Source organism: Pelodiscus sinensis, chromosome 4, assembly GCF_052426305.1.
Source record: "Pelodiscus sinensis isolate ZL-2025 chromosome 4, ASM5242630v1, whole genome shotgun sequence".
Taxonomy (NCBI): domain Eukaryota; kingdom Metazoa; phylum Chordata; order Testudines; family Trionychidae; genus Pelodiscus; species Pelodiscus sinensis.
In genome coordinates, this window is record NC_143055.1 from 313,230 (window position 1) to 337,064 (window position 23,835).

General features: G+C 61.6%; 1 protein-coding gene across 7 annotated transcripts in view; it reads left to right on the forward strand.

Annotated features, from left to right (window-relative positions):
• Positions 1-22,393: 22,393 nt before the first annotated feature.
• LOXL3 (lysyl oxidase like 3) overlaps positions 22,394-23,835 on the forward strand; it is a 56,613-nt gene continuing 55,171 nt past the window's right edge. For 6 of the 7 annotated variants that reach the window (XM_089777671.1, XM_089777675.1, XM_089777676.1 and 3 more), the window contains exon 1: positions 22,394-22,549. The gene's annotated coding sequence lies outside the window, so the exon portion shown is untranslated. The remainder of the gene's footprint in view (positions 22,550-23,835) is intronic. The other variant, XM_089777672.1, reaches the window with a different exon arrangement.

A 23,835-nucleotide genomic window follows, 5' to 3' on the forward strand; every position in this document is an offset into this window, starting at 1 on the left:
GGGTCCCAGCGACCCCAGCCTCGTGTGGGGGGCAGGCAGGGTCTTAGGACCTGGGGTCCCCGTGTGGGGGGGCAGGCAGGGTCCCAGCGACCCCAGCCTCGTGTGGGGGGGCAGGCAGGGTCCCAGCGACCCCAGCCTCGTGGGGGGGGGGCAGGCAGGGTCCCAGCGACCCCAGCCTCGTGGGGGGGGCAGGCAGGGTCCCAGCGACCCCAGCCTCGTGGGGGGGGGCAAGCAGGGTCCCAGCGACCCCAGCCTCGTGGGGGGGGGCAGGCAGGGTCCCAGCGACCCCAGCCTCGTGGGGGGGGGCAGGCAGGGTCCCAGCGACCCCAGCCTCGTGGGGGGGGGCAGGCAGGGTCCCAGCGACCCCAGCCTGGGATGGGGTTGGGAGGATCAGGCCACCATGGTGTCCTGTTTTCCCTTTGGGAGCCATGCTCACACCAGTTAGGGCAGGGAGCTGCCGAGTTTCCACTGTGCTGAAGTCTGGCCTCTGTCTCAGTGAGGTGGGGGTCTGATCTCCCTTGCTGAGGAACCTACCTGCTTAGATGGGCTAGTTCTGTAGAAGAGACCAGTGCTCAGGCCAGTCTGTTTTATTGGCCCAAGGAGAGACAAGTGTTCAAGCTACACAGCGCGGGCTGCAGGGCAGTGGCTCCAAAGCTCACCTCTCTCCCCAAGAGTTTATGAATGGGTTGGCTGGAGCCGGCATCAGAGAGGCTGGGAACCACCCCTGCTTTAACAATCTCGACTCTGAGCCTTTCCTTTTATTAATGACCCTTTAAATTGTAGAAGGCAGGCCCAGCGGGCTCTTTGGGTACGGGCCAAGGTAGAAATTGGCCTGGGACTGGCCGTTTTGGGGCAGGAACTCGGTAGTGCAGACATAGCCGAGGCTCTCCAGCACCAGTGGTGTTTTAAGTTTTGTCAGTTACAGACCAGCGCGCAGGCCGGGACAAAGAGTGTGCGGGGCCCAAGGCAGCACGCTGAGCCACAGGGCTCCCAGCCAGCTGTGTGCTGGGAGCTGGGCAGCGCGGGGCCCTGAATGCGCTGGCCAAGGTGACCGCCTCACTCATAGACTCATAGACTCATAGACTTTAAGGTCAGAAGGGACCATTACGATCATCTAGTCTGACCCCCTGCACAGTGCAGGCCACAGAATCTCGCCCACCCCTCTTAGAATAATCCTCTCACCTATGTCTCAGATATTGAAGCCTTCCAATACTTTGAAGGCCCCAACATGCAGAGAGTCCTTCAGCTGTGATCTGTGCCCAATGCTACAGAGGAAGGCGAAAAACCTCCAGGGCCTCTGCCAATCTACCCTGGAGGAAAATTCCTTCCCGACCCCAAATATGGCGATCAGCTAAACCCTGAGCATGTGGGCAAGACTCACCAGCCAGACACCCAGAAAGTTCCCTATAATGAATGGTCAATTAGTTACCAAGATCATGTTATTTCATCCAACCATCCCCTTATCATAGAATCATAGAACTGGAAGAGACCTCAGAAGGTCGTCAAGTCCAGCCCTCCGCTCTAGGCAGGACCAATCCCAACTAAATCAACCCGGCCAGGGCTTTGTCAAGTCGAGACTTAAACACCTCTAGGGATGGAGACTCCACTACCTCCCTAGGTAACCCATTCCAATGCTTCACTACCCTCCTAGTGAAATAGGTTTTCCTAATATCCAATCTGGACCTCTCCCACCACAACTTGAGACCATTGCTCCTTGTTCTGCCATCTGTCACTACTGAGACGCCTGCCTGAGACACTTGTGTGACTTCTTGCTGGCCAGGGTGGCAGACAGAAGTGCTCGGTGTGATGGGTGGGGGGCCTTATAACGGACGACCCCCAATCTTGGGCTCTGAGTAGCCCCAGTTCTGAGCGATTCACGTCAGGTGACTCTCTCAGCATTTGCTCGGGACACCACAGACCAGACAAGTCGGGGCAGAGCAGGCAAAGATGCTCAAGTCTTTAATCGAGCTGCAGCCTGAGCAGATCTGGGGCTGACCACGGCAACACATGTACAATTCGACATCCAGCCAGCCCCACTGCAGACCAACACCTTCCTGTTCACCCTCTGGGGCCCTCAGCCTCCCTTCACTTCACCCCTCCCAGAACTCTGACCATGACGCTTCCATCTACACACAGTTGTGAGGTTTCACCCTTCCCAGGCCTCCCTTGCCAGCAGCTGTGGGCTTGGGAGCGCGTCACTGTCCGGGGCTTGATCAATGAGGCAAGATTGAAAAACGGTAACGAGTTTCCATTGGCGTCCCACGTTCACACAGCTTTCATTTCGGTCCCAGGCACAGGCTGTGGAAGCGTTTTCTTGCCCCGCCTGCCCGTGTCCCCATCGCCGCCATCCCGCGCCCCTCCTGCCCCTGCCCCTGCCCCTGCCCCTGCCCCCATCCCGCGCCCCTCCTGCCCCTGCCCCTGCCCCCATCACCCCTATCCCGCGCCCCTCCTGCCCCTGCCCCCATCGCCCCTATCCTGCGCCCCTCCTGCCCCTGCCCCCATCGCCCCCATCCCGCGCCCCTCCTGCCCCTGTCCCCATCGCCCCCATCCCGCGCCCCTCCTGCCCCTGTCCCCATCACCCCCATCCCGCGCCCCTCCTGCCCCTGCCCCCATCGCCGCCATCCCGCGCCCCTCCTGCCCCTGTCCCCATCACCCCCATCCCGCGCCCCTCCTGCCCCTGTCCCCATCGCCCCCTTCCCGCGCCCCTCCTGCCCCTGTCCAAATCGCCGCCATCCCGCGCCCCTCCTGCCCCTGTCCCCATCACCCCCATCCCACGCCCCTCCTGCCCCTGTCCCCATCGCCCCCATCCCGCGCCCCTCCTGCCCCTGTCCCCATCACCCCCATCCCGCGCCCCTCCTGCCCCTGCCCCCATCGCCCCCATCCCGCGCCCCTCCTGCCCCTGCCCCCATCACCCCTATCCCGCGCCCCTCCTGCCCCTGCCCCCATCGCCCCCATCCCGCGCCCCTCCTGCCCCTGACCCCATCGCCCCCATCCCGCGCCCCTCCTGCCCCTGTCCCCATCACCCCCATCCCGCGCCCCTCCTGCCCCTGACCCCATCGCCCCCATCCCTCGCCCCTCCTGCCCCTGCCCCCATCGCCCCCATCCTGCGCCCCTCCTGCCCCTGTCCCCATCGCCCCTATCCCGCGCCCCTCCTGCCCCTGCCCCCATCGCCCCTATCCCGCGCCCCTCCTGCCCCTGTCCCCATCGCCCCCATCCCGCGCCCCTCCTGCCCCTGCCCCCATAGCCTCCATTTCGCGCCCCACCTACCCCTGCCCCCATCACCCTCATCCCACGCTCTGCCTACCACTGCCCCCATCCCGTGCCCCTCCTGCCCCTGCCCCCATCACCCCCATACCATGCTCTGCCTACCACTGCCCCCATCCCGCGCCCCACCTGCTCCTGGCCCCATCGCCTCCATTCCGCGCCCCGCCTGCTCCTGCCCCCATCCCACGCCCCGCCTGCTCCTGCCCCCATCATCCCCATCCCATGCTCTGCCTACCACTGCCCCATCCCGCGCCCCGCCTGCTCCTGCCCCCATCGCCCCATCCCGTACCCATCCTGCCCCTGCACCCATCGCCCCCATTCCATGCTCTGCCTACCACTGCCCCCATCCCGTGCCCCACCTGGTCCTGCCCCCATCGCCTTCATTCTGCTCCCCACCTGCCCCTGCCTCCATCCCATTCCCTTCCTGCCCCTGCTCCCATCGCCCCATCCCACGCTCTGCCTGCCTCCATCTCATGCCCCACCTGCCCCTGCCCCCATTGCCCCTGTTACATGGGATGCATCAAGGAAGCAACTTCCCAAGAAATACGTTAGTGCACCTTAATGGCCAAGTGCTTCCTCAAAGCCTCCTGCTGTTAATAGCAACCCTCTCCCTGCATCTGGCTGCTCAAATACTGCAGCCATCTCACCCTTAGGGACTCCCAGGCAGTGTGCAATGCACAGCACGAGGCTAGATCCCGGGGGCATTACCCTCAGCAAGGTCTAGCCTGCCTCATTCCACCCCCACCAGCCCCTGCTCGGCTTGTTGCTCCAGTGCTGCTCACCGCTACCCAGCTGCCTGGTAAGGGAGAAGCTGGGCCACCCATGATTCCCGAGGCATTTCCACAGCCCCCTTGTAATCCCGTGCTCTGGAAAGAAAGTCCCTGCTGGCAGCTTTCTGGTGCTCCTGGAGATGCGGGTGCCATGCACTGATGCCTGTGAAACCCCAGGGCGATCCACAAGCACTGCCTGCACCATGGAGAAACCTCCCTTCCTGCAGATGCTGCCTGTGGCAAGGCGGCCTGGTGCTAAAATTGGAATGTGTGCGCCATCTCCCACCCCCTAGTTAGGGAGCCATGGGCATCGCCGCCAGATATAGCCCCACCCCCCAGAACACTTGCTGTAGGGCCAGGCTGCCACCGGCTGCTGAGTATGGGGGCTGGCCTGACCCCAGCTAGTCCCCCAGGCTGCATTGCCCAGGGAAGGGCCCTGGGGCAGGGAGTGGAATGGGGCAAAGCAGGAATGGGAAGGGGGGTTGTCCCGGCACTGCACTGCACCCCTGTAGGGATGGCCCTGATGAGCACAGACCAGGAGTGGGGGGCATGGCCAGGCATGGGCCGTCAGTGAAGGTAGCACTGGGGGAGGCACACCCCCACTCCCGCCCCCAGCCCTGTCTCCTGTCACTCCCCCTCGGCCAGTGGTCGCTCTGCAGGGCCCTGCCTCAGTAACTCACAAAAGCCTTGTGCAAGCCAATAGCAGCCCTCCCTAGGGGCAGGCTGGGCTACTCCTTGTACCCCTTGTCAGCTCGCTCCCCACACCAGGGCTCTCTGATGGTGCCCTCAGGCCAAGCAGAGATACCCCTCCCCCCCAGCTCCCCTCAATGGAGGCCTGGCCTCCTGAGGTCTAGCGGGTCCCATGTAGCCCAGTAGCAATCAGCCCAGTCCCCAGGGAGTGCTGAACTGCAATATGCTGTGCAGCCACGAGGTGGCGCTGCATGTCGGAGTTTATCAGCGCGCCCCTCCCCTCCCCTCTCCTCCCCCGCCCACCTGGCAGGGGATGCAGGGTCCCAGGATGGACCCACCGAGGATGCAGCATCGCCGGGACCAGCCCCTGGCTGCTGCAGGAACATGGCCTGGACTGTCAGGACGGATGCTTGGGCTCTCTCATGCTAAGGCAGCGTCTCCTTGCTCCCTCCCTCTTGCAGCCGGGAGGCGGGTGCTAGTGCAGCACCCAGGGGACGGAGACTGTCGAGCAGCTGCGAGCCCTCAGGCACGAAGTGCAGCACCCAGGTTGTGCAGCGTGGCAGACAAGTGGTTCCTGCCTGGGTGTCTGTGGGCTGCTCTTGTAGCTGCAGACCCAGCCCTGAGCCTCCTTCCCACCCCCCCAGAGCCCCAGGTAGCAGCCAAAGTGCCAGACACCCACCCATTGTGGGGCACGGGGTCAGCCCTGGCTGTAGGGGCGGTGCCCGCCCTGCTGTGTGCAGCACAGCGCCCCCTAGCGCCGTATGGGAGCACGGCGCCCGCCCTGCTGTGTGCAGCACAGCGCCCCCTAGCGCCGCACGGGGGCACTGGGCCAGCCCTGCTGTGTGCAGCACAGCGCCCCCTAGCGCCGCACGGGGGCACGGCGCCCGCCCTGCTGTGTGCAGCACAGCGCCCCCTAGCGCCGTATGGGAGCACTGGGCCAGACCTGCTGTGTGCAGCACAGCGCCCCCTAGCGCCGCACGGGGGCACTGGGCCAGCCCTGCTGTGTGCAGCACAGCGCCCCCTAGCGCCGCACGGGGGCACTGGGCCAGCCCTGCTGTGTGCAGCACAGCGCCCCCTAGCGCCGCACGGGGGCACTGGGCCAGCCCTGCTGTGTGCAGCACAGCGCCCCCTAGCGCCGCACGGGGGCACTGGGCCAGCCCTGCTGTGTGCAGCACAGCGCCCCCTAGCGCCGCACGGGGGCACTGGGCCCGCCCTGCTGTGTGCAGCACAGCGCCCCCTAGCGCCGCACGGGGGCACTGGGCCAGCCCTGCTGTGTGCAGCACAGCGCCCCCTAGCGCCGCACGGGGGCACTGGGCCAGCCCTGCTGTGTGCAGCACAACGCCCCCTAGCACCGCACGGGGGCACGGCGCCCGCCCTGCTGTGTGCAGCACAGCGCCCCCTAGCGCCGCACGGGGGCACTGGGCCAGCCCTGCTGTGTGCAGCACAGCGCCCCCTAGCGCCGCACGGGGCCATTGGGCCAGCCCTGCTCTGTGCAGCACAGCGCCCCCTAGCGCCGCACGGGGGCACTGGGCCAGCCCTGCTGTGTGCAGCACAGCGCCCCCTAGCACCGCACGGGGGCACGGCGCCCGCCCTGCTGTGTGCAGCACAGCGCCCCCTAGCGCCGCACGGGGGCACTGGGCCAGCCCTGCTGTGTGCAGCACAGCGCCCCCTAGCGCCGCACGGGGCCATTGGGCCAGCCCTGCTCTGTGCAGCACAGCGCCCCCTAGCGCCGCACAGGGGCACTGGGCCAGCCCTGCTGTGTGCAGCACAGCGCCCCCTAGCGCCGCACAGGGGCACTGGGCCAGCCCTGCTCTGTGCAGCACAGCGCCCCCTAGCGCCGCACGGGGGCACTGGGCCAGCCCTGCTGTGTGCAGCACAGCGCCCCCTAGCGCCGCACGGGGCCATTGGGCCAGCCCTGCTGTGTGCAGCACAGCGCCCCCTAGCGCCGCACGGGGGCACTGGGCCAGCCCTGCTCTGTGCAGCACAGCGCCCCCTAGCGCCGTACGGGGGCACGGCGCCCGCCGTGCGCTCACACACGCGCACAGCGCCGGTAGTGCCCTGCACACACACGCGCTGTGATCAGAGACAGAGCGCAGCCATATGAGCAAAGCCTGGAGGCTCCGAGTGGGTTTAATTTGGAAGGGAGGAGATGAGGGGACCTGGCGGAGGACTGCGCACAGGACTGGATAAGAGGCCGAGGTTCGCCAGTGAGAACGGCGGGAGAGTGGAGCGGTTCCGTGGGAGGCTGTGCTCGAGGAGGCAGGAGCTATCTGTCCTGGATGGGTCAGACAGCAAACCCTGCAGCGTGGCCAGAGCTAACCTAGCTGACTCTGTTGGCCCCGGCCGGCCAGCGGCTCTGTGAGGAAGACCAAGGAAAGCCTAGGGCCATAGCAGAAAGTGCAGCCAGTTAAATTCCTTTGTTGGCTTCCATTTTCACTCCGCAGGCTAGCAGGGATCAGACAATTCACACAGTGAGCATCAGAGTAAATGGGGCTGGGGCGAAACTAGGGAAAGACTAAAATCAATGACCTCGGAGCAGGTCTCCACTCCACTCCATTGGCACATCTGTAGCTCTTACAGCAAAGTACAAACTAACTCTAAAACTTCCTATTTCGGGCAAGCCTCCAAGCCAGGGAAGATTTTTCTCCATGGGGTCTCTGGCTCCGTTTGGATGTGTCGTGCCAGCCAAAGACACAGGGACAGATAGCTTCCCTTTGTCTTGTAGGTTACACTTTGGGTGGGAACCTGCTATCCTTGCTCCCCCTTCCATAGAAAATGACCTGGTCAGACCCTGTCTTCCTGCGACCAACCACTGCTTAGACTAGGGGTGGGTAAGAGAGTTTCCATGGGCGAGATCCAGCCTGCCAAGCGGATTGATCTGGCCCACAGGCACCCTGCCACTCCCCCGCCCCGAGGCCAATCAGGACCACCAGAACAGCTGGCAATTCTCTTCGGTGGGGGGGGGAGCAAAGACTTCACATGCTCCCCCACCCTGATCCACTCAGGGTCTGTGGGTAGGGGAGCAAGAAAGTGTCCTGGCTCCGCCTCTTCTGTCCAAAGCCCCACCCCTCCATGGCAGCCTGGGGCCACTTCAAAAATTTGTGAAGTGCCCCCCCCATCAAAAATTATTGCCCACCCCAACTTAGACTTAAAGGCCAAAGAAGGACATTCTCAGGTCGTTACGTTGTCGCTGAGGTGTTGGAAACACCCTGGATGGCTTTCATTTTCACATTTAAAACCATAAGCAATTCTATACCCCTTAGCTCTAACTTTGCATGTAAGAATGATACAAGCGCCAAAATAGGATCTACAGCAGACTGCCACATTAAACTTGATCGATTCCTTGAGCTATTTTATCCAAAGTGTCTTCAAGCTATGCCTATTGGTAGTCATGGTCATTTGCTACCGCCTGGGGGGACTGTCATGCTGGTCCCCCAACAGATGGGCTGTGTCTAGACTGGCAAGTTTTTCCGCAAAAGCACTTGCTTTTGCGGAAAAACTTGCCAGCTGTCTACAATAGCCGCTTGAATTTGCTCAAGAACACTGATGATCTAATGTAAGATTGTCAGTGTTCTTGCGCAAATACTATGCTGCTCCCGTTCGGGGAAAAAGCCCTTTTGTGCAAATGTATTTGTGCAAGAGGGCCAGTGTAGACAGCTGAAAAGTGTTTTGCGCAAAAAAGCCCCGATGGTGAAAATGGCGATCAGGGCTTTCTTGTGCAAAACCGTGTCTAGATTGGCACGGACGCTTTTCTGCAAAAGTGTGCAAAAGCGTCCGTGCCAATCTAGATGCTCTTTTTCGCAAATGCTTTTAACGGAAAAACTTTTCCATTAAAAGCATTTGCGGAAAATCAAGCCAGTCTAGACGTAGCCCTGGTGTTTAGCCATGTGTCCATGCGTGAAGTCAGGCTTGCCCGCCTGTGCTTTCTGGCATCACCTCTGGAACCTTCTGGAAAGTGGCATCGCAGTAAGTTGTGTTCTGTCCTCTTGCACAGAGGCTGATGCAAATGGGAAGTTGCAGCAGTGGGCTTGGCTCGCTGCCTCCTTCCGGTCTCGCCGGGCATGAGCTCAGTCATGGGGTGCACCGCCTTCAGGCTGGCGTCTTGCCTGTCGTCACGCTGCCCTCCCTCGCCCCCCTGGCTCCCGACCCGCTTTGCTCCCTTGCTCCGGGGCATCTGCTTCGGCTCCAGCAATGCCCACGGCGCCGTCCTCACCCCTTCTGGGGTCTCAGCAGCCCTCCTCCCACACACCGCCTGTGCGCAGCCATGCCTCAGTCTACCCTTGCCTCAGGGCCAGTCCAGGGTGGCAAGGGGAGGGCCCGGGCTGGGTCCCAACCCAGGGACTCTCTGGCAGCCCCCATCTTCTGACCTGTTCCCTGGGCCACTCCCCGTGACCCTTGCACCCTTTCAGGCCTTGCCTCGAGGTCTATAGCTGGGGTCATGCCGGAGCCATTTTCAGCTCAGCCCGCCCCTCCCCCCATGTAGTGGGGAGCCCATGCTGCTGCTCCAGCCTCAGCCTCACAGCCCCGGCTTCTTGTGGGGGCAGGAGACAGGAGAGACGCCCGTGTCCCGGGGGCTGCCTCCAGCTTTGGGAGGGGGCAGGACTGGGCCTGCTCCACAGAGCTGGGGCTGGGCAGCTGGTACTTGTGGCAGGCTGTTGCCTGAGCTGCCCTACGCTGTGTGTGGGGGCAGGAGCCCCCTCCCCAGTGCTCAGCCAGGCTGGAGCCAGCCCTGAGCAGCCCTGTAGCTGCAGCCTGCATGCAAAGAGTTGGACTAAGCAAGGGAGAGACTCTGTCCCTGACTCTACTGGCCCAGGCACTGCTCCTGGGGTGCTGCAAGCCCCAGCGTTGCTGGACTGCTGGTGAGTGCACATGGACGTGGGGTAGAAGGGGTGGTGAAGGAGAATGCGGGGGTTGGAAGAGAGGGGGTAGAGGTTGCACTGAGGGGCATGGGGCGATGCAGGGGGTCAGGCTGGGAGAGGGCAGGGGTTGCACTGAGGGGTATGGGGCAATGCAGGGGGGCAGGCTGGGAGAGGGCAGGGATTGCACTGAGGGGCATGGGGCGATGCAGGGGGTCAGGCTGGGAGGGGGCAGGGGTTGCACTGAGGGGCATGGGGCGATGCAGGGGGTCAGGCTGGGGGGGCAGGGGTTGCACTTAGGGGCATGGGGCGATGCAGGGGGTCAGGCTGGGAGGGGACAGGGGTTGCACTGAGGGGCATGGGGCGATGCAGGGGGTCAGGCTGGGAGGGGGCAGGGGTTGCACTGAGGGATATGGGGCGATGCAGGGGGTCAGTCTGGGAGGGGGCAGGGGTTGCACTGAGGGGCATGGGGCGATGCAGGGGGTCAGTCTGGGAGGGGACAGGGGTTGCACTGAGGGGCATGGGGCGATGCAGGGGGTCAGGCTGGGAGGGGGCAGGGGTTGCACTTAGGGGCATGGGGCGATGCAGGGGGTCAGTCTGGGAGGGGACAGGGGTTGCACTGAGGGGCATGGGGCGATGCAGGGGGTCAGGCTGGGAGGGGACAGGGGTTGCACTGAGGGGCATGGGGCGATGCAGGGGGTCAGGCTGGGAGGGGACAGGGGTTGCACTGAGGGGCATGGGGCGATGCAGGGGGTCAGGCTGGGAGGGGACAGGGGTTGCACTGAGGGGCATGGGGCGATGCAGGGGGTCAGGCTGGGGGGGCAGGGGTTGCACTTAGGGGCATGGGGCGATGCAGGGGGTCAGGCTGGGAGGGGACAGGGGTTGCACTGAGGGGCATGGGGCGATGCAGGGGGTCAGGCTGGGAGGGGGCAGGGGTTGCACTGAGGGGCATGGGGTGATGCAGGGGGTCAGGCTGGGAGGGGGCACGGGTTGCACTGAGGGGCATGGGGCGATGCAGGGGGTCAGGCTGGGAGGGGGCAGGGGTTGCACTGAGGGATATGGGGCGATGCAGGGGGTCAGTCTGGGAGGGGGCAGGGGTTGCACTGAGGGGCATGGGGCGATGCAGGGGGTCAGTCTGGGAGGGGACAGGGGTTGCACTGAGGGGCATGGGGCGATGCAGGGGGTCAGGTTGGGAGGGGGCAGGGGTTGCACTTAGGGGCATGGGGCGATGCAGGGGGTCAGGCTGGGAGGGGACAGGGGTTGCACTGAGGGGCATGGGGCGATGCAGGGGGTCAGGCTGGGAGGGGACAGGGGTTGCACTGAGGGGCATGGGGCGATGCAGGGGGTCAGGCTGGGAGGGGACAGGGGTTGCACTGAGGGGCATGGGGCGATGCAGGGGGTCAGGCTGGGAGGGGACAGGGGTTGCACTGAGGGGCATGGGGCGATGCAGGGGGTCAGGCTGGGGGGGCAGGGGTTGCACTTAGGGGCATGGGGCGATGCAGGGGGTCAGGCTGGGAGGGGACAGGGGTTGCACTGAGGGGCATGGGGCGATGCAGGGGGTCAGGCTGGGAGGGGGCAGGGGTTGCACTGAGGGGCATGGGGTGATGCAGGGGGTCAGGCTGGGAGGGGGCACGGGTTGCACTGAGGGGCATGGGGCAATGCAGGGGGTCAGGCTGGGAGGGGACAGGGGTTGCACTGAGGGGTATGGGGCAATGCAGGGGGTCAGGCTGAGATGGGGCAGGGGTTGCACTGAGGGGCATGGGGCAATGCAGGGGGTCAGGCTGGGAGGGGGCAGAGGTTGCACTGAGGGGTATGGGGCAATGCAGGGGGTCAGGCTGGGAGGGGACAGGGGTTGCACTGAGGGGCATGGGGCGATGCAGGGGGTCAGGCTGGGAGGGGACAGGGGTTGCACTGAGGGGCATGGGGCGATGCAGGGGGTCAGGCTGGGAGGGGGCAGGGGTTGCACTGAGGGGTATGGGGCAATGCAGGGGGTCAGGCTGGGAGGGGACAGGGGTTGCACTGAGGGGCATGGGGCGATGCAGGGGGTCAGGCTGGGAGGGGGCAGGGGTTGCACTGAGGGGTATGGGGCAATGCAGGGGGTCAGGCTGAGATGGGGCAGGGGTTGCACTGAGGGGCATGGGGCGATGCAGGGGGTCAGGCTGGGGGGGATCATGGGGCTGAGGGGAATGAGGCTGGAGCAGAGGGAAGATGTGAGGGGGGATACAATTTTACTTTGCAGAAGCTGCACTTTCCTTTACTTGCCACTTCTTTGACTCCCTCCCCAACTAGCTATTTGGCTGCATTCTCATCCTCTCACCTTTTTAACGTTACTCCTCCAGCCCCCTCCTGCCCCCAAACTCCCTCTTGTACCCCCACCCCACAGCCTCTCCTGCTGCTAAACTCCCAGACTCTGCCCCCCATCCCACTTGCTGGCAGCCCTGTCCCACACATTGAGCCCCTCATTTTTGTTCCCACCCCAGAGCCTAATGGGTTCCACAAAATCCACTAACTCCGGAACCCCAGGAAAGTAAATCTGGCCTATGGGAAGCCCTGAACCATAGTCCTCCCTGTCCCTTCCCCTTGCCCTGTGGGGCTGGAGCACCAGAGGAGGGAGGGGGTCTCAGTTGGGGGTTTGGGAGGATTTTTTTTGTTTCTCACTTGTGTGGTCCCTAACTGATTTTTCGGTGGGTCAGTGGCCCCAACCCATAAATAAAGAAACCATCAAAGCCTTTTGAGTTGGACATAAATTAATATTTTACTTTATTTAAAATGAAGTTTCACAAACTAAGAAGAGAAAATTTTAACGCTTAATCTGTTTAATAATTCAAACGGCTCTCGCCAGCTGCAGCACTAGCAAAAGGGCTCGGGTGGAATTAACAGTGAATTTCCATTAGCAACTGGCAGGCCGCAGAAAGATTTGCTTGGACCCCGGTGGCCCACAGGCTGTGTGGTGAAGAGAGCCCCTCCCCCCCAGGAGAGCCTCCCAGCACGGGGCAGGAGGGTTACATCTCGGCACCATTTCGGAAAGGTTGCTGACCTCTGGCCTACAGCTTGGAAAGTATCAGACTGAAGCTTCTCTCTGGCTTCCCTGAGCCTGCCAGCCCTGCTCTCTCCAAGGTGCTGCTGGTACCTTCCCCTTCCCCACTGGGACACAAGTCCTTCTGCCTTGCTAGTCAGGGCAAGAGAGAGCAGCGCCTCCATCTGCAGCCCTTTTATAGGGCCCCGCCTGGCCCTGATTGGCTGTCTCTCCCTGTGCCCTGATTGACTGTGTTTATGCAGGCATCCTCCAGCCTGCTTTTAACCCTTTTGTGGCCAGACTGGGGCAGCTGGCCCCCTACAGTTCCATACTGCACTTGGGTCTGGCCCACGAAAGCTCATCACCTAAGAAACCATCTTGTTAGTCTTTCAAGTGCTGCGCAGCCCTGGTTTTTGTTTCATACTGCACTTAGTAGCTCTGCCCTTTCTCATTTGTGCTCCTTCAGAACTCTGGGGTGGCTGCTTAGTGTTTAATTGATCGGTTAGTTTCAAAGCCTCTTCTGATGACACCTGAGTCTGAGACAGTTCCCTCAGGCTGGCCACTTAATGGCTCAGGTTTGAGAATCTCCTTCACATCCTCAGCCACGAAGACGGATGCAAAGAATTAATTGAGCTGCTCCGCAGTGCCCTTATTGAGGGCTCCTTTAGCAGCTCGATCGTCCTGTGGTCCCACTGGGTGTTTAGCAGCTTCCCTGCTTCTGATGTGCTTTTTTCCTGTTATTGTTTGAGTCTTTGGCTAGCTGTTCTTCAGATTGTTGGTGTGTCTTCCTAATTGTATTTTTATACTTCTGTGATGCAGTGTCAGTACCTTGCTGGTCGCTGTGCTTGGGCTGTGGGCTGTGGGTGACCCCTACTGGCCTCTGTCTGTAAGCACGGCCCAGTGCCGGGGGGGCACCACCTTGAGGGCCCCCATGACAGTGACCGAACCGGTCCTACCGGCTAAGGGAAGGGACGGAACAAAGGAAGGGAGTTGGGGGGAAGGGGCAGTCTTTGGCCGGAACCATGAAGTGGACAGACTAAGGAAGGGCTGGAGTCTAGGGGCCCAGGGACCCATCTCAAGGGGGCTGAGGCATCCTGGCCCTGGCTCCTGCAGACACGTCACGTCTGTGCTGGGCTGGATCCCAGAGGAGCAATAAACCCCCCGTTCTACTGACTGGCGGAGCCTGTTCTTGCTGCTCCGGGGGGGCAGGATCGGGGGGGGGGGGACCCCGACTGCGCCATCACAACTTCACTTGCCAGAGTTTATGGTCCTCTTTTCCTCACTCGAATTTAACTTCCATTTTGTAATGACTGCCTTTCTGATGCTTCCTGCTTCTTTTCTTTTGTTCTTTATTCCCAGTGGCCCTTTTTTGGCTCTGTTTCTACCGTCTTTAATTTGGAGTATTTAAATTGAGTCTCTAGTACATGTCTTTAAAATACTGCCATGCAGCTCGCCGGGATTTTACATTTCCATTTAACTGACTTCCCCATTTTTGTGTGGTTGTTCCTTTTTCTGAAATTCAGTGCTGCTGTGGTGAGCTGGTGGTGAGGTTTTCTCTCCATGGGGATGTACAATTTGATTATGTTATGGTCACTGCTACCAAGCAGTCCGGCTGCATTCATCTGTCAGACCAGATCCTGTGTTCGGCTTAGTGCTAAATCTCTAGTTGCTCCTGCTCTCCTGGGTTCCTGGCCTAGCTGCACCCAGAAGCCGTCATTTTATGAAATGTTCACCCACGTGTGAAAGGGTGTTTCTGGCTTTTGTCATTTTTCTCTGTGAGGTCACTTGAGGCTGTACGGATCGACCCATAAGGACAGCCCCACTGGGCCAGACCAATAGTCCCGCTAGCCCAGCATCTAGTCTTCTCGTAATGGTAGTGGCCAGCTGCCCTTGAGAGGCACTGAACAGAAGAGGGCAATTACTGATTGATCCATCCTCTGCCAGTGCCCCTAATCTTGACCTCCTCAGCCATGTTACTTAGCCCTGGGATGCTGGCCCCAGCTTTGCTGGTGCCCCCAATCCTGCCCCCCACTGCCCCCTGCTATCCCAGTCCTAGGCTCTCCCTCCCCTTGAGTGCTGGTAATGAATCACAGAGCTTTGGCAGCCTGCCAACATACACTAGGCCTGGGGCCTGGGGCCTGGGAACATGCCGTGGTCTCTCTTCCTTGCTTCTCTGACTGACCCGGGTGCAGCAAACGACAGTGAGTTTCATTGTTACTCACAGAGCGCCACAGACTGGAGCATGGAGAGACAGACTCCCTTGCCCGGACAACCTGCTACAGCCATTAGAAACTCCGGGGCGGGGGCAACAGGAGCCAGTCTAGGGCACCCACTTTACCCTTCCATGGGTTAATGGGGCTTCTGAGGAGCCTTTTCTAGCCAAAGAGCCTCCCGTGGTCACGTCTGTGACCTCGCTGCACCAACAGCTACCAACACAGGCCCCTTCCCCCCAACCCGCATGGGCAGGGCAGCGCGCACCACTCCCAACAGGGCGGACAAACGGTTCCTGCTGCCCAGGCGGGCTCAGGTCATGGGGGACTCCCACCTTGCCCAGTGTGGTTGGCAGGGGCTGGGGGCTGGCACCTCTGTGTCCCAGAGTTAGGTGTTAAAGAAATTCCTTTGGCACCTCCGCACATGGAGAGACGAGAGTGTGTGTGTGTGTGTGTGTGTGTGTGTGTGTATCTATCTCTCCGAATATGGAGAGATGAATGTTTGTGAGTGTGTATGTGTATGTATCGCTCCGTATATGGGGAGACAAGAGTGTGTATGTGTATGTATCGCTCCGTATATGGGGAGACAAGAGTGTGTATGTGTGTGTATGTGTATGTATCGCTCCGTATATGGGGAGACAAGTGTGTATGTGTGTGTATGTGTATGTATCTCTCTGTATATGGAGAGACAAGAGTGTGTATGTATCTCTCTGTATATGGAGAGACAAGAGTGTGTATCTGTGTGTATGTGTATGTATCTCTCCGTATACGGAGAGACAAGCATGTGAATGTGTGTGTATGTGTATGTATCTCTCTGTATATGGAGAGACAAGAGTGTGTATGTGTATGTATCTCTCTGTATATGGAGAGACAAGAGTGTGTATCTGTGTGTATGTGTATGTATCTCTCTGTATACGGAGAGACAAGAGCGTGTATGAGTGTGTATGTGTATGTATCTCTCTGTATACGGAGAGACAAGAGCGTGTATGAGTGTGTATGTGTATGTATCTCTCCGTATATGGAGAGACAAGAGTGTATCTGTGTGTATGTGTATGTATCTCTCCGTATATGGAGAGACAAGAGTGTGTATCTGTGTGTATGTGTATGTATCTCTCCGTATATGGAGAGACAAGCGTGTGAATGTGTGTGTATGTGTATGTATCTCTCCGTATATGGAGAGACAAGAGTGTGTATGTGTGCGTATGTGTATGTATCTCTCCGTATATGGAGAGACAAGAGTGTGTATGTGTGTGTATGTGTATGTATCTCTCCGTATATGGAGAGACAAGAGTGTGAATGTGTGTGTATGTGTGTGTATCTCTCTGTATATGGAGAGACATGAGTGTATATCTGTGTGTATGTGTATATATCTCTCCGTATATGGAGAGACAAGAGTGTGTATCTGTGTATGTGTATGTATCTCTCTGTATACGGAGAGACAAGAGCGTGTATGAGTGTGTATGTGTATGTATCTCTCCGTATATGGAGAGACAAGACCGTGTATGTGTGTGTATGTGTATGTATCTCTCCGTATATGGAGAGACAAGAGTGTGTATGTGTGTGTATCTCTCTGTATACGGAGAGACAGGAGCGTGTATGTGTGTGTATGTGTATATATCTCTCCGTATATGGAGAGACAAGAGTGTGTATGAGTGTGTATGTGTATATATCTCTCTGTATATGGAGAGACAAGAGTGTGTATCTGTGTGTATGTGTATGTATCTCTCCGTATATGGAGAGACAAGAGCATGTATGTGTGTGTATGTGTATGTATCTCTCTGTATATGGAGAGACAAGAGTGTGTATGTGTGTATATGTATATATATCTCTCTGTATATGGAGAGACAAGAGTGTGTATCTGTGTGTATGTGTATGTATCTCTCCGTATATGGAGAGACAAGAGTGTGTATGTGTGTGTATGTGTATGTATCTCTCTGTATATGGAGAGACAAGAGTGTGTATGTGTGTGTATGTATATATATATCTCTCTGTATATGGAGAGACAAGAGTGTGTATCTGTGTGTATGTGTATGTATCTCTCTGTATATGGAGAGACAAGAGTGTGTATCTGTGTGTATGTGTATGTATCTCTCCGTATATGGAGAGACAAGAGTGTGTATGTGTATGATTCTCTCCGTATATGGAGAGACGAGTGTGTGTATGTATCTCTTTATATGGAGGGACGAGTGTGTGTGTCCGTGTGTGTATCTCTCCGTATATGGAGAGATGAGTGTGTGTGTATGTGTATGTATGTGTGTATGTATGTGTGTATCTCTCCGTATATGGAGGGACGAGTGTGTGTTTGTGTGTGTATCTCTCCATATATGGAGGGATGAATGTGTGTGTGTGTGTGTATCTCTCCGTATTTGGAGGGACGAGTGTGTGTGTGTGTGTGTGTGTGCATGTATCTCTCCGTATATGGAGGGACGAGTGTGTGTGTGTGTGTGCATGTATCTCTCCGTATTTGGAGGGACGAGTGTGTGTGTGTGTGTGTGCGCGTGTATCTCTCCGTATTTGGAGGGATGAGTGTGTGTGCGTGTGCATGTATCTCTCCGTATATGGAGGGACGAGTGTGTGTGTGTGTGTGTGTGCGTGTATCTCTCCGTATATGGAGGGACGAGTGTGTGTGTGTGTGTGTGTGTGCGTGTATCTCTCCGTATATGGAGGGACGAGTGTGTGTGTGTGTGTGTGTGTGTGTGTGCATGTATCTCTCCGTATATGGAGGGACGAGTGTGTGTGTGTGTGTGTGTGCATGTATCTCTCCGTATATGGAGGGAGGAGTGTGTGTGTGTGTGTGTGTGTGTGTGCGCGTGTATCTCTCCGTATATGGAGGGACGAGTGTGTGTGTGTGTGTGTGCGTGTATCTCTCCGTATATGGAGGGACGAGTGTGTGTGTGTGTGTGTGCGTGCGTGTATCTCTCCGTATATGGAGGGACGAGTGTGTGTGTGTGTGTGTGTGTGTGCATGTATCTCTCCGTATATGGAGGGAGGAGTGTGTGTGTGTGTGTGTGTGTGTGTGCATGTATCTCTCCGTATATGGAGGGAGGAGTGTGTGTGTGTGTGTGTGTGTGTGTGTGTGCGCACGTGTATCTCTCCGTATATGGAGGGATGAGTGTGTGTGTGTGTGTGTGTGTGTGTGTGCGTGTGTGTGCGTGTATCTCTCCGTATATGGAGGGAGGAGTGTGTGTGTGTGTGTGTGTGTGTGTGTGCGCGCGCGTGTATCTCTCCGTATATGGAGGGAGGAGTGTGTGTGTGTGTGTGTGTGTGTGTGTGTGCGTGTATCTCTCCGTATATGGAGGGACGAGTGTGTGTGTGTGTGTGTGTGTGTGTGTGCATGTATCTCTCCGTATATGGAGGGAGGAGTGTGTGTGTGTGTGTGTGCATGTATCTCTCCGTATATGGAGGGAGGAGTGTGTGTGTGTGTGTGTGCATGTATCTCTCCGTATATGGAGGGAGGAGTGTGTGTGTGTGTGTGTGTGTGTGTGTGTGTGTGTGTGCGCGCGTGTATCTCTCCGTATATGGAGGGACGAGTCCTGCTTCGCTGTGCCTGCCCCCGCCAGCTTGCAGGGCAGTGCCCCGAACAGCGTTTCGTCTCATCAGCCCCAGCGCATTGCAAACACTCCTGGGCCCAAACCCAGCTCCCGGCACAGCCGACGCAGAGTTTGCCCAAATGGTTCTGTGCCAGAGCTCCGCGGCTCAGGAGCCAGGAAGAGCCCGCCGTGAAAGAGGCAGCGGGGCCTGGAGAGGCAGGCTCCAGGCGCAGAGATGGGACGGTCCTGGCTGTGCAGTGACTGCCTGCCAGACAGAGGGCCCCCGAAGACCAGCTTCCAAGCGGCGGCTGGCGCTGCTGTTGCTGGCGAGGGCTGGTAGCCAGGCGGCCCAGAGCCCGGGATGCTGCTGCCTTGATGCAATGTAGAAGGAATGTGGGGATGTGACTGGGCTGCTGCTCTCCACGGGAAAGGCCTTGGCCCTCGGCCGGCTCAGGGATCAGTTCTCCGCCCTTCAGTCCCTGGCCTGGGGGCTGCCTCTGGGACCCCTCTGGGGTGATGGGGATCCTGAGCCCTCCCTGCTCCTCTGGGGGGGCCTTGTTCCCAGACACTCCTGGGACCAGGGCAGAATGGGCCGCTTGGACAAGCAGAGCCCCCAGACCTATCAGAGGGGACCCATACACAGCCCCACCCGCGTAGGGCTGCCGCCCTCCAACACCCAGTGCTGGCTGGGGTGGGATTCCCCCTGCAGCAACACTGACCCAGGGTGGGGTTGTGGGGCTGCCCCCCAACACTGACCCGGGGGGGTTGTGGGGCTGCCCCCCAACACTGACCGGGGGGGTTGTGGGGCTTCCCCCTTTAACAGCTGGAGCTGGCTGAGGTGGAGCTGCCCCCGGAACACTGTCTGGGTGGGGTTGCAGGGTTCCCCCCCCCCCCGCTGGCCCAGGGTGGGGTTGTGGGGCTACCCCCCCCCACTGTGCCAGGGTGGGGTTGCGGGGCTCCCCCTTTAACACCAGGAGCCGGCTGGGGCCGGGCTGCCCCCCCCCACTGTGCCAGGGTGGGGTTGCGGGGCTCCCCCTTTAACACCAGGAGCCGGCTGGGGCGGGGCTGCCCCCCCCCACTGTGCCGGGGTGGGGTTGCGGGGCTCCCCCTTTAACACCAGGAGCCGGCTGGGGCGGGGCTGCCCCCCCCCACTGTGCCAGGGTGGGGTTGTGGGGCTCCCCCTTTAACACCAGGAGCCGGCTGGGGTGGGGCTGCCCCCCCCACTGTGCCAGGGTGGGGTTGTGGGGCTCCCCCTTTAACACCAGGAGCCGGCTGGGGTGGGGCTGCCCCCCCCACTGTGCCAGGGTGGGGTTGTGGGGCTCCCCCTTTAACACCAGGAGCCGGCTGGGGCGGGGCTGCCCCCCCCCACTGTGCCAGGGTGGGGTTGCGGGGCTCCCCCTTTAACACCAGGCGCTGCTGGGGCGGGGCTGCCCCCCAACACTGTGCCGGGGTGGGGTTGTGGGGCTCCCCCTTTAACACCAGGAGCCGGCTGGGGCGGGGCTGCCCCCCAACACTGTGCCGGGGTGGGGTTGTGGGGCTCCCCCTTTAACACCAGGAGCCGGCTGGGGTGGGGCTGCTCCCCCCCACTGTGCCGGGGTGGGGTTGCGGGGCTCCCCCTTTAACACCAGGCGCTGCTGGGGCGGGGCTGCCCCCCAACACTGTGCCGGGGTGGGGTTGTGGGGCTCCCCCTTTAACACCAGGAGCCGGCTGGGGCGGGGCTGCCCCCCAACACTGTGCCGGGGTGGGGTTGTGGGGCTCCCCCTTTAACACCAGGCGCTGCTGGGGCGGGGCTGCCCCCCAACACTGTGCCGGGGTGGGGTTGTGGGGCTCCCCCTTTAACACCAGGAGCCGGCTGGGGCGGGGCTGCCCCCCCCCACTGTGCCAGGGTGGGGTTGCGGGGCTCCCCCTTTAACACCAGGAGCCGGCTGGGGTGGGGCTGCTCCCCCCCACTGTGCCGGGGTGGGGTTGTGGGGCTCCCCCTTTAACACCAGGAGCCGGCTGGGGCGGGGCTGCCCCCCCCCACTGTGCCGGGGTGGGGTTGCGGGGCTCCCCCTTTAACACCAGGAGCCGGCTGGGGCGGGGCTGCCCCCCAACACTGTGCCGGGGTGGGGTTGTGGGGCTCCCCCTTTAACACCAGGCGCTGCTGGGGCGGGGCTGCTCCCCCCCACTGTGCCGGGGTGGGGTTGCGGGGCTCCCCCTTTAACACCAGGAGCCGGCTGGGGCGGGGCTGCCCCCCAACACTGTGCCGGGGTGGGGTTGTGGGGCTCCCCCTTTAACACCAGGAGCCGGCTGGGGTGGGGCTGCCCCCCCCACTGTGCCGGGGTGGGGTTGTGGGGCTCCCCCTTTAACACCAGGAGCCGGCTGGGGTGGGGCTGCCCCCCCCACTGTGCCAGGGTGGGGTTGTGGGGCTCCCCCTTTAACACCAGGAGCCGGCTGGGGTGGGGCTGCCCCCCCCACTGTGCCAGGGTGGGGTTGTGGGGCTCCCCCTTTAACACCAGGCGCTGCTGGGGCGGGGCTGCCCCCCAACACTGTGCCGGGGTGGGGTTGCGGGGCTCCCCCTTTAACACCAGGAGCCGGCTGGGGCGGGGCTGCCCCCCAACACTGTGCCGGGGTGGGGTTGTGGGGCTCCCCCTTTAACACCAGGAGCCGGCTGGGGCGGGGCTGCCCCCCAACACTGTGCCGGGGTGGGGTTGTGGGGCTCCCCCTTTAACACCAGGCGCTGCTGGGGCGGGGCTGCCCCCCAACACTGTGCCGGGGTGGGGTTGCGGGGCTCCCCCTTTAACACCAGGAGCCGGCTGGGGCGGGGCTGCCCCCCAACACTGTGCCGGGGTGGGGTTGTGGGGCTCCCCCTTTAACACCAGGAGCCGGCTGGGGCGGGGCTGCCCCCCAACACTGTGCCGGGGTGGGGTTGCGGGGCTCCCCCTTTAACACCAGGAGCCGGCTGGGGCCGGGCTGCCCCCCAACACTGTGCCAGGGTGGGGTTGTGGGGCTGCCCCTTTAACACCAGGAGCCGGCTGGGGCGGGGCTGCTCCCCCCCACTGTGCCAGGGTGGGGTTGTGGGGCTCCCCCTTTAACACCAGGAGCCGGCTGGGGCGGGGCTGCCCCCCAACACTGTGCCGGGGTGGGGTTGCGGGGCTCCCCCTTTAACACCAGGAGCCGGCTGGGGCGGGGCTGCTCCCCCCCACTGTGCCGGGGTGGGGTTGCGGGGCTCCCCCTTTAACACCAGGCGCTGCTGGGGCGGGGCTGCCCCCCAACACTGTGCCAGGGTGGGGTTGTGGGGCTCCCCCTTTAACACCAGGAGCCGGCTGGGGCGGGGCTGCCCCCCAACACTGTGCCGGGGTGGGGTTGTGGGGCTCCCCCTTTAACACCAGGAGCCGGCTGGGGCGGGGCTGCTCCCCCCCACTGTGCCGGGGTGGGGTTGCGGGGCTCCCCCTTTAACACCAGGAGCCGGCTGGGGCGGGGCTGCCCCCCAACACTGTGCCGGGGTGGGGTTGTGGGGCTCCCCCTTTAACACCAGGAGCCGGCTGGGGCCGGGCTGCCCCCCCCCACTGTGCCGGGGTGGGGTTGCGGGGCTCCCCCTTTAACACCAGGAGCCGGCTGGGGCGGGGCTGCCCCCCAACACTGTGCCGGGGTGGGGTTGTGGGGCTCCCCCTTTAACACCAGGAGCCGGCTGGGGCGGGGCTGCCCCCCAACACTGTGCCGGGGTGGGGTTGTGGGGCTCCCCCTTTAACACCAGGAGCCGGCTGGGGCGGGGCTGCCCCCCAACACTGTGCCGGGGTGGGGTTGCGGGGCTCCCCCTTTAACACCAGGCGCTGCTGGGGCGGGGCTGCCCCCCAACACTGTGCCGGGGTGGGGTTGTGGGGCTCCCCCTTTAACACCAGGAGCCGGCTGGGGCGGGGCTGCCCCCCAACACTGTGCCGGGGTGGGGTTGCGGGGCTCCCCCTTTAACACCAGGCGCTGCTGGGGCGGGGCTGCCCCCCAACACTGTGCCGGGGTGGGGTTGTGGGGCTGCCCCCCAAGGCCGCGGGCGGTGCGGAGCGAGGGGGCTGGACCCGGTTCTCGCAGCGCCCAGAGGCCGCGGTGCGACCGGGGCCGCCCCCCGCTCCGCATTGCTCCGGCCGGGGGCGGAGAGAGGGGCCGGACCGGCCCCACCCCGCAGCGAGCCCCATCTCACGTCCCGCAGCGCGGCGCGGCTGGCCGGAGAGGGGCGCAGGTAACAGCCGGCCCGAGCGCGGGGGGCGCCGCTGGCGATGGGCGGGCTCCGTCCGCTTTGTGCGGGAGCCCATCGCCGCAGCCTCGGGCCCAGTTCGGGGGAAGGGGCGACGATTTGGGTTTGTTCCCCGCTGCCCTAAAACGTGGCCCGTTTTCCTGGAGAGGTTGCGCGCGCGCGCGTGTGTGTGTGTGGGGGGGATGTGTAGTGAGTAAGGGGAGGGGAATGGTGGGGGGCGCAGTCGGTATGAGAGAGATGGTGGGGGGGTGCAGTGGGTAAGAATGGAGGATTGTGGGGGCGCAGTGGGTACCGCTGGGGATGCCGGGGAGAATTGTGGCGGGGTGAAGTGGGTAAGGATGGGAGGATAGTTGGGTTACACTGTGTGAGGGGTGGGGGTACAGTGGTATGGGTGTGGGAATGGTGGGGGTGCACTGTGTGAGGGGTGGGGGGATGGTGAGGTGCGGTGGTATGGGTTCGGGAATGGTGGGGTGCACTGTGTGAGGGGTGGGGGGATGGTGAGGTTCAGTGGTATGGGTGGAGGGAATGGTAGGGGTACAGTGGTATGGGTGCGGGAATGGTGGGGGTGCACTGTGTGAGGGGTGGGGGGATGGTGAGGTGCAGTGGTATGGGTGTGGGAATGGTGGGGTGCACTGTGTGAGGGTTGGGGGGATGGTGAGGTTCAGTGGTATGGGTGGAGGGAATGGTAGGGGTACAGTGGTATGGGTGCGGGAATGGTGGGGGTGCACTGTGTGAGGGGTGGGGGGATGGTGAGGTGCAGTGATATGGGTGGAGGGAATGGTAGGGGTACAGTGGTATGGGTGCGGGAATGGTGGGGTGCACTGTGTGAGGGGTGGGGGGATGGTGAGGTTCAGTGGTATGGGTGGAGGGAATGGTAGGGGTACAGTGGTATGGGTGCGGGAATGGTGGGGGTGCACTGTGTGAGGGGTGGGAGGATGGTGAGGTGCAGTGATATGGGTGGAGGGAATGGTAGGGGTACAGTGGTATGGGTACGGGAATGGTGGGGGTGCACTGTGTGAGGGGTGGAGGGAATGGTAGGGGTACCGTGGTATGGGTACGGGAATGGTGGGGGTGCACTGTGTGAGGGGTGGAGGGAATGGTAGGGGTACAGTGGTATGGGTGCGGGAATGGTGGGGTGCACTGTGTGAGGGGTGGGGGGATGGTGAGGTTCAGTGGTATGGGTGGAGGGAATGGTAGGGGTACAGTGGTATGGGTGTGGGAATGGTGGGGGTGCACTGTGTGGAGGTGGGGGATGGTGAGGTGCAGTCTGC